Here is a 7,681-nt window from a genome sequence, read left to right as displayed (position 1 = left end):
AGTGAGTGAATGAATGAACAAGTGAGTGAATGAATGAACAAGTGAGTGAATGAATGAATGAACAGCTGCATTACTAAATAGATGTCCTGTCTGGGATGAAGAGTCTAGTGAGGCCAGTGCCTTACAACCCCACCTGGCAGCCCTCAGGGCTGTACACATGGTCGATGGAGTTAACTGGGAGCACACACTCAGGGACTGTAAACAGCCCCCCTCTGGGTCCAGACTGACTGGCAGCCTGGAGGGCAGCTTGCACAATCCTGCGGGATGCTGTGGTTCTCATTTTTAGGCCGTGGAGTCATCTCTGCAGAGAGCCTCTCCCTCCATGCCCCAGATCATCTCCTGGCAACACACAGGAAAATGCCTGTGGAGACCTCAGACCCCCAGTCCTTCCAGGGATCCCACCCTACTTACATAGGGCTGCCCACGGACTTGAGCAGGTTGGAGTTGAAAGTCAGCCTGGGGGCCACAGAGCTTTACCTCTTGGTTTTGCCAATCAAAGACCTGGGACCTAACAAGATGGAAACACTAAAGCTGCTGGATCTGCGGCAAAGCTTGACACAGGGGTGGCTGTCCTAGGGTGGCAGCTGGTTCCAGAGCTAGGCAAACAGGGCTGCACATTCTGGCACAGCCTTCTGTCCAGCTGTGTGTACTTGGATGGGGGACTTCGTCCTTTGTGGTGCTGAGTACTGTGTCTGGCTCAGCCTAGGAGCCGCCTGCTCCTGCTGCTCCTGCTGCTCCTGACCTGCCTTAGCACACGTCTCCCACTCACATCCTTCCAAGCCTGGGCATGAATGGCCCGTGCTGCCCACAGGAACCTCCCCTCTGGGCAAATCCATCCCCCACTGGCTGCGCGTGACATGGTCTTTCTACCCACCTTCCCTCACATTCTTTCTGTCCTCATACACTACTCACTTCTGCCAATTCTTTCATGCATATTTCCCTTCCTCCTTGCCTTTCTATGGACTTCCCAGGCCGTTGTGAGGTCCCAGCCGTCTGCTAGGATGCTCCTGTGAGATGGTCCTAGCTGTCACCTGGCTCTAGGGATTCGGTCTTCTTTTCAAAAGAGGTAGGGGCAGCAATGACAGCACAGGGGAGGGGAGCTGAATGGCAGCTCTCAAAATGTCCTCAAAATCCTGTTTTATATCACTGTGCCTGGAAGAACAGCTGCCCCCTACCCCAAATGGTATCCAAATTCAGGCTGATGTAACAGAATACTGTACGGTGAGTGGCTTAACAGATCTTTGCTCCTCACTGCCCTGGAGGCTGGAGTGTGAGATGAGGATGCCTGCACAGTCGGGCTGCAACGAGGGCTCTTCCTGCCTTGCAGACAGCTGACTTCTTGCTTGATGTTCACTTGGCAGACAGTAGAGGAGCCAGGGCAAAATCTCGTGTCCCCAGGCTGGGGAGATAGCTCAGTGGTCTAAGTGCCTGCCTTGCATGTGCCAGGACCTGGGTTCAATCCCTGGTGCCACATACTGTGCTGGCCCTGAAGCCGGGCATGGTGGTGCACACCTGTAATCCCAGTGCTGGGGAGGCTGAGACAAAAGGATCACTATGAGTCTAAGCTGTGTAGTGAGACCCTGTACAAAATAAATAGATAATATTTTTTAACAAAATCTCATGTCCCTTCATCTGAGCACACCAATCCCTCCCTGACAGCTCCATTCTCACGACCTCTCACCTCTCCACAGCTCCGCCTCCTACCACCATCCCACTGCAGGGCAGGATTACACCATATGAATTTCTGGTGCACACAGATTCAGTCCATAGCAGGTGGCCATGTCCCAGTCTCCCTAATCTGAGAGTTCTTTCCATGACAAGAAGAACTCTGCAAGCTTGATCAGTTCAAGCTCTTGAGATGGAGAAATAGCACAAAATGTATCTGAGTGGACACAGAGTCTTCGTGAGAGGAAGGCAGGTGGTCACACAGTGCAGAAAGATGCTCTATTGTGGCTTGGAGGACAGCAGAAGAGGAGAGGCCATAAGCCAGGGAGCACGGGTGCCCTGGGAACCTTCAAAGGGAGCCGGTCTTGCTACTGCCTTGATTTCAGGCCCATGAAACTGTTGGGACTTCTGCCTTTCAGGCCTCTAGGAGGATAAATGTAGCTGTTTAAGCTGTGCAGTTTATGTTAATCCGTCATGGTGGCAATGAGGAGCGAACGCAAAGAGGACCACACTCCAAACAAGTGTTCTGTGGTAAGGTGATTCCTAAGCGTGTGGCCAATTGGCCATGTGACGCTAGTGTAGGTGACTTGCTTTCCTTTAGTCTCCATCCTCTGACTCCTCCCTACTGCTGGCTCGTTGTGGGGTTCCTCTAGGCTTACCTTCTTCCACATTGTGTGTTTCTGGGAGTGCATCCTGTGAAAACACAGCACATGTGTACATACATGGTGGGGTGCAAGAGCCTGAGTGTAAGATCCAGGTGTGTGCGCCTCCAAGTGTGACTCTGTGTGTGTGTGTGTGTGTGTGTGTGTGTGTGTATTGAGGCTGTTTCTCTGTGTCTAGTTCCAGCTCTGTGAGAGTCCAGGATAAACTGAGGTGTCAAAGCACAGTGAATCTTCATGCTGAGGGGCTGGATGGGGTGAACAGGCCAACCAGGTGTGAGGAGCGGGCGTGTGCGTGTGTCCAAGTGAGTGCATTTTCAAACCATCCTCAAAGGAAAGGTGAGTCCTGACCCCCATGGGACCAATTCGAGAGGTAGACTCATTCACCTCTACTTCTCCAGGGCCACCGACTGCTGTGACAGTGGTTTTGCCCAAGGACAAGTGCATGTCCCACAGGTCAGTCAGAATGTGTGTAATGCCCACAGGACTCACTGCTTTGCTATCCAGGATGCATCCAATTCCTATTAGTAATCAGCACTGTAGGGCATAGGCTGCACCACTAGCACTAAACGATTTTATTTGGGGAGGCAAAGGAGATGCCTGTGAAGTGTGAGGCAGTGGCCAAAGCCAAACTCTTCAGACGGTGGACACACGTGCTCACACGACATGGACGATGTGCGGAAAAAGTGTACCCAGGGGCACATGTGTTCCTTTTCACATCTGCAGCAGCTCATGAAGTCAATCTTTTGTTTGGCCTATCAAAAGGACACCAAGAGTTGCTATGCCCCTAATTGGAGGGAAAACATCAACCTGGGACAGGAACCTAGAGTCTAGTGCAGGCTGGAGGCCCATGGCAGGGCCTTTGAGGCTCTTATCAACAAAACCCAGGAACCCTCATGAGTGGCAGCTGTCATCTTGATTTCATAAATGAGGAATCAGGCCGTGGTAGGAGGTGCTGCCTAAGGCTGTTTCGATCCAGCTGGCCTGGATCTCCCTGCCCTTTCACGCAGCCTGGCATCTCCCTCAAGACCCTGCACCTCTGGTTCCTGGCCCCTGGCAGCTCCTCCTTCTCTCCCTGCCAACCACATGGGCCCTTAGGGGGGCGCAGAAAGTGTGCCTCACCGATCATCTGAGAGCTTCTCTATTGTTTAGGAGATTCATGACTATGAGTACTCTTCTTTCTTCTTTCTTTCTTTCTTTCTTTCTTTCTTTCTTTCTTTCTTTCTTTCTTCTTCTTTCATCTTTTGTTCTTTCTCTTTGCAATACCTTTGTGTCTTTTACTACCGGGTGTGGGCGTCTGCCCCACTCCTTGGCTCCTCTTCTTGCAGGGTTAGCAGGCGGTGATGTCAGAGTCTGGGTGTGGTGAGTGGTCAGGAGGCCTGGCGGAACTGCTCTTCTGCCCACAAGTGTACATACGGCCTTTGCAAAAACAATTCCCTATTTGGCGAAGGGCAGTGTTTGCCCTGGGACAGGGCTTTGCAGCCCAATGCCAGGCCCTGTTTATTTTGGCACAGTGATGTCCAAGCACTGAGTTGATTGAACTTCCTGGATTCCTTATCGCGCAGGCAGCCTAGGTGGGAGCAGGTGAAACACTGAACGGGCTGGGCTGGGAGGCTCTGGGAGCATGCTGGCATCCAGGTCGAGGCTCCCAGGTCCCAGGCTGGCTGGCCTCACTTCCTCACTGCTGCACTCCCATTCCCGAGCTCTAGGAATGGACGGCGCCCAGCCACCTCCCCTTTGTTGGAGACACAGCTTGCCCTGCCCAGCACCACACTTTGGCCTTCCATCCCAATTTCCTTTTTTGCACCTCTCCAGTTGAAATCCTCCTCAACTGGGTCCACAGAGCCCATCCTTCTGTGGGACAGGACAAGTGGCAGGCTATGCCCCTCCCTCCACATTCTCCTGTGCATTTCCCTTCCTGCGGGTTCCCTGGTCTGGAGAGGCTATTCAGGGTTTCTATCAGGTGAACTCACAGGGACCTCACAGAGGCCCAGGAAGTCACTCATCATGACTGCTACAGCTGGTGGTCGGGGGGAATGAGCGGGTACGGAGGGGCTCCTCGGCTCAGGGGTGGGGAAGCTCCTGGTCAGACCCTGTTAGCTCAGTGGCTGTAGGTGGTGGCCCAAGCTTTCCTTGCCTGAGTATGAGTCTAGCGGTGGAATTGTCCTGAGGAGGCTCAGTCTGAAGCACCTCTGGCGAGGTAGGTACATGTAATCAGCCCCTATGTTGCTCTAGGGAAATAGGTGATGTAAGAGGCCCTCCTCAGAAACATAGTTGTCCTCCTACAATCTTTGCATTGTCATTGCTCTCCAGCCACTGATGACCCCTTGCAGGCACCTTCCTATCTGGATTTTATATGCCTGCTATTTACCCCTTTTGCAGATGTGTACAGATGTGTTGAGGCCAACGGCCAAAGGTTACAAGCTAACAACAGGTAGCAGATACCTTTCTGCCTGTGGTTGCCTGCCTAGAACAGTACTCCTTCCTCTGAAGTGCACAGGAAGGGCCTCCCCACCCTGTTTGCAAGCTGGTGAGCAGCCCTCCAGCCCGCCTGGCCTTCCCATGATTGGGTACAAGGCAGGAGAGGCAGGTCCCTTGGGTCCTCCCTGCTGGACCCTCTGTCTCTCTGCAGCTTAAACGCCACACACTATCTATGATCTGCTGGTTCTCATGGATGCTGGGAAGATCCCACTATGGAACCGTGTTCCATTTTCCTCCAGGGGCAGGTCCCAGCCATCTACTTGCATCATGCAGCATCTGACAGCAGGTCCTGAGCCAGTGGCCTAGCCAGGCAGCGGCTGTTTCTCCAGGAACTCAGGCTCAGTGCTGGAATGAGAACAGGGCATGCAAAGGCAAGTGGAGAGGGAGGGAATAGTTATGGATCCAGTTCCTACTACATATGTGTGGATACTGGGGGTTCTTTCGAGGGACTTCCTGATTCCATCCTTGGTTTACTGAAGAGCACAAACAGTATAAATAAGGGAAGTGATTGGCCCCAAATCACTAAGCTAACATTGCAGAGGTACGATTTGACCCGGGCCTGAGACAGCTTTCTAATTCTCCAGGGCATGGTTTCCTGTACGGGAAAGAGCTAAGTCTCCAGCCAGTGCTAGAGGAAAGGTTTGGAGATAGTCGCTGTTCCCATGAGTCAGGGGCCTGCAGCTCCAGAGCTGCAGCCAGTCTGGCCCTGGCAGCTTCTGCCACCCACCTGGGATGGCCAGAGGCCTGAAGGTGCTCCAGCAGGGTTAGTCATCTCGGGGAGTGGCCAGCAGGCACCGCTGGGAGCTTTCCCTCCCTGCTGCTGCTGTGAGAACACAGCTCAGGCGCCCAGGGGGTATTACTCACTTCCTTCCCAGGCCCAGGCCCCCTGGCGCGTGCCCACTGCAGCCCCAGCTGTGGTCGTGTGTCCACAGGGGCTTGCAGGGGGGGAGGCTTGGGCGCTCTGTACACTTCCTTACCTTGCCTGGACACCTCGGGGGCCCTGATGTTATACGACCTCAGGCTGAACCTGGAATGCCTCCATTAAGAACGCGTATTAAACAAGAATGAAGTTATGTGGCTCCACTTTAAAATTAGATTATGCTCATTGGAGAACATGTAGATGAACAGTGCAGTGAAGGCAGGAAAATAATTTACCTGGAGACCAGTAACAGGTGCGTTTCTCCCCAGCCCTTCCTTATGGGTATCTGATGGTCTTGTGCAGTTGATGGAATTGTCGTCCTTATCATGGACTGGCTGTCCCCAGCATCCTTGCAACCCTTCGCTCCCCTGTGCCAGCCTCTGGAGGAGGTGGTTCACTCCAGTAGATGTTCAGACCAAGGCTTAAAGAGGCCAGCAGGCTCGTGCTCACACGTAGTAAGAAGGCAGAGGTATGCATCAGCCTGAAATCTGTCTGGGGACCAGTTCTTTGGATGTTCCAGTTCCTGCCTTTCTGCGTGGTTCAGGGTCCCTGAGTATCCACAGACTTCCCGCAGCATCCCGGGGGATTTTCTTGCCTGGGTTTGGCTCTGTTCCACCCTCCCTCACTGCCAGTGTTCCTCTAAACTGTGTCAATGCCACTTGCTCCTGCCTTTCACCTGCCTGGGCTGGTACTGGAAAGGGACAGCCACTGGTGGCTCCACATGTGCCCTTCTCGCTCTGTTCTCCGCCAACCAACCAACGCAATCTTAGAAAACCCAGATGCCTCCACACCAGTCCCCGGCTCCACCCTTTTACAGGGTCCCTGGCTGGGTGAGAAGCCATTCCTGCCAAAATGTGTTGAGCTGGTCATAATCCTACAGCACCCACCCTGGGCCAGGCGCAGAGCTAGGCATTGTGGGAATAAACGTGCATTCTTTAGGTGGCTGCCTTATCCTGTCCTCTTCCTGCTGCTCCTGGGCCCAGACCTCAGCCTTCCCTGGTGCTCAGGCCCAGGCTCTGCCTTTCACGAGCTTTGAGCTCTTTCACACAGAACACTCTCGCCCTTGTGCTGCAGGTTCTGCCTGCCACCCTTCTGCTGAGCTCCGTGGTTATCTTTGTAGCATCACAAGGGACACACCCACAGCCCACTACTTTTAGAGACTTCAGTTCAGGGACATCAGAGTCCTGGAAAACAAATCTGGGTGAATGAACTTACAACTTCCTTGATCATTATTCTCTGTTTGTGGTATTTTCATACTTACTTAATAAATTCTAATGCAGGCATCATGCCCCATGGAGGAAGTTACTCGCCACTGGGCACTCACAAGGGAATGGGCACTGTTAATTTTCATGGACTGTCCCTAGCTGTCTGGTTCCCTTCCAGGTCTCCTTCCTGTAGTTTCAGCAAGACCCTTAAAAGTTAAATTCTTTGTGAATTACGAGGCCTCTCCGGCCTGCGCTTGGCCTTGCACGGCCAGGACTCAGGGACTCCTGCTGCTCATCCCTCTGTGGACCCAGGGGTTCTGCTCTGCCTTTCCTGGAGCCTTTTGGCTTGTGAAAAGGCCTGGAGCTTCATGCCTGAGGATGACAGCACAGCTGACTGAGCCCTCCCTGTTACTTACTGCCAGCCATTGCAGCATCAGCCTGAGCCCCCTTCTGCCTCTGTCCCTTCCCAGTTCATATGGAAGGGACGTGCAGCCAGCTTCTCCTGCTATCCCCGTGGGCTCCTGGAGTGGTTCATGTGGCCTTGCTGGAGTCTTCCCCTCCAGTTTCCATCTCCAACAGGACAGTTGGGGCGGGGGGAGGTAGAAGTCCAGCCACGTGTGCTGGGGAGTAGAGTGACAAGGACATGAGACAGTGCAAGGTGACTGCTGACATCTGCTCTCTGCAGCCAGGCTCCAGGACAGGAGAGAGGAATCTGCCCAGTGATTATTAAAAAAAAAGTAGAAAGTCAATTT

Source organism: Octodon degus, unplaced genomic scaffold (genome assembly GCF_000260255.1).
Source record: "Octodon degus isolate 3935 unplaced genomic scaffold, OctDeg1.0 scaffold00014, whole genome shotgun sequence".
NCBI classification, from domain to species: Eukaryota; Metazoa; Chordata; class Mammalia; order Rodentia; family Octodontidae; genus Octodon; species Octodon degus.
This window is presented reverse-complemented; position numbering follows the sequence as displayed.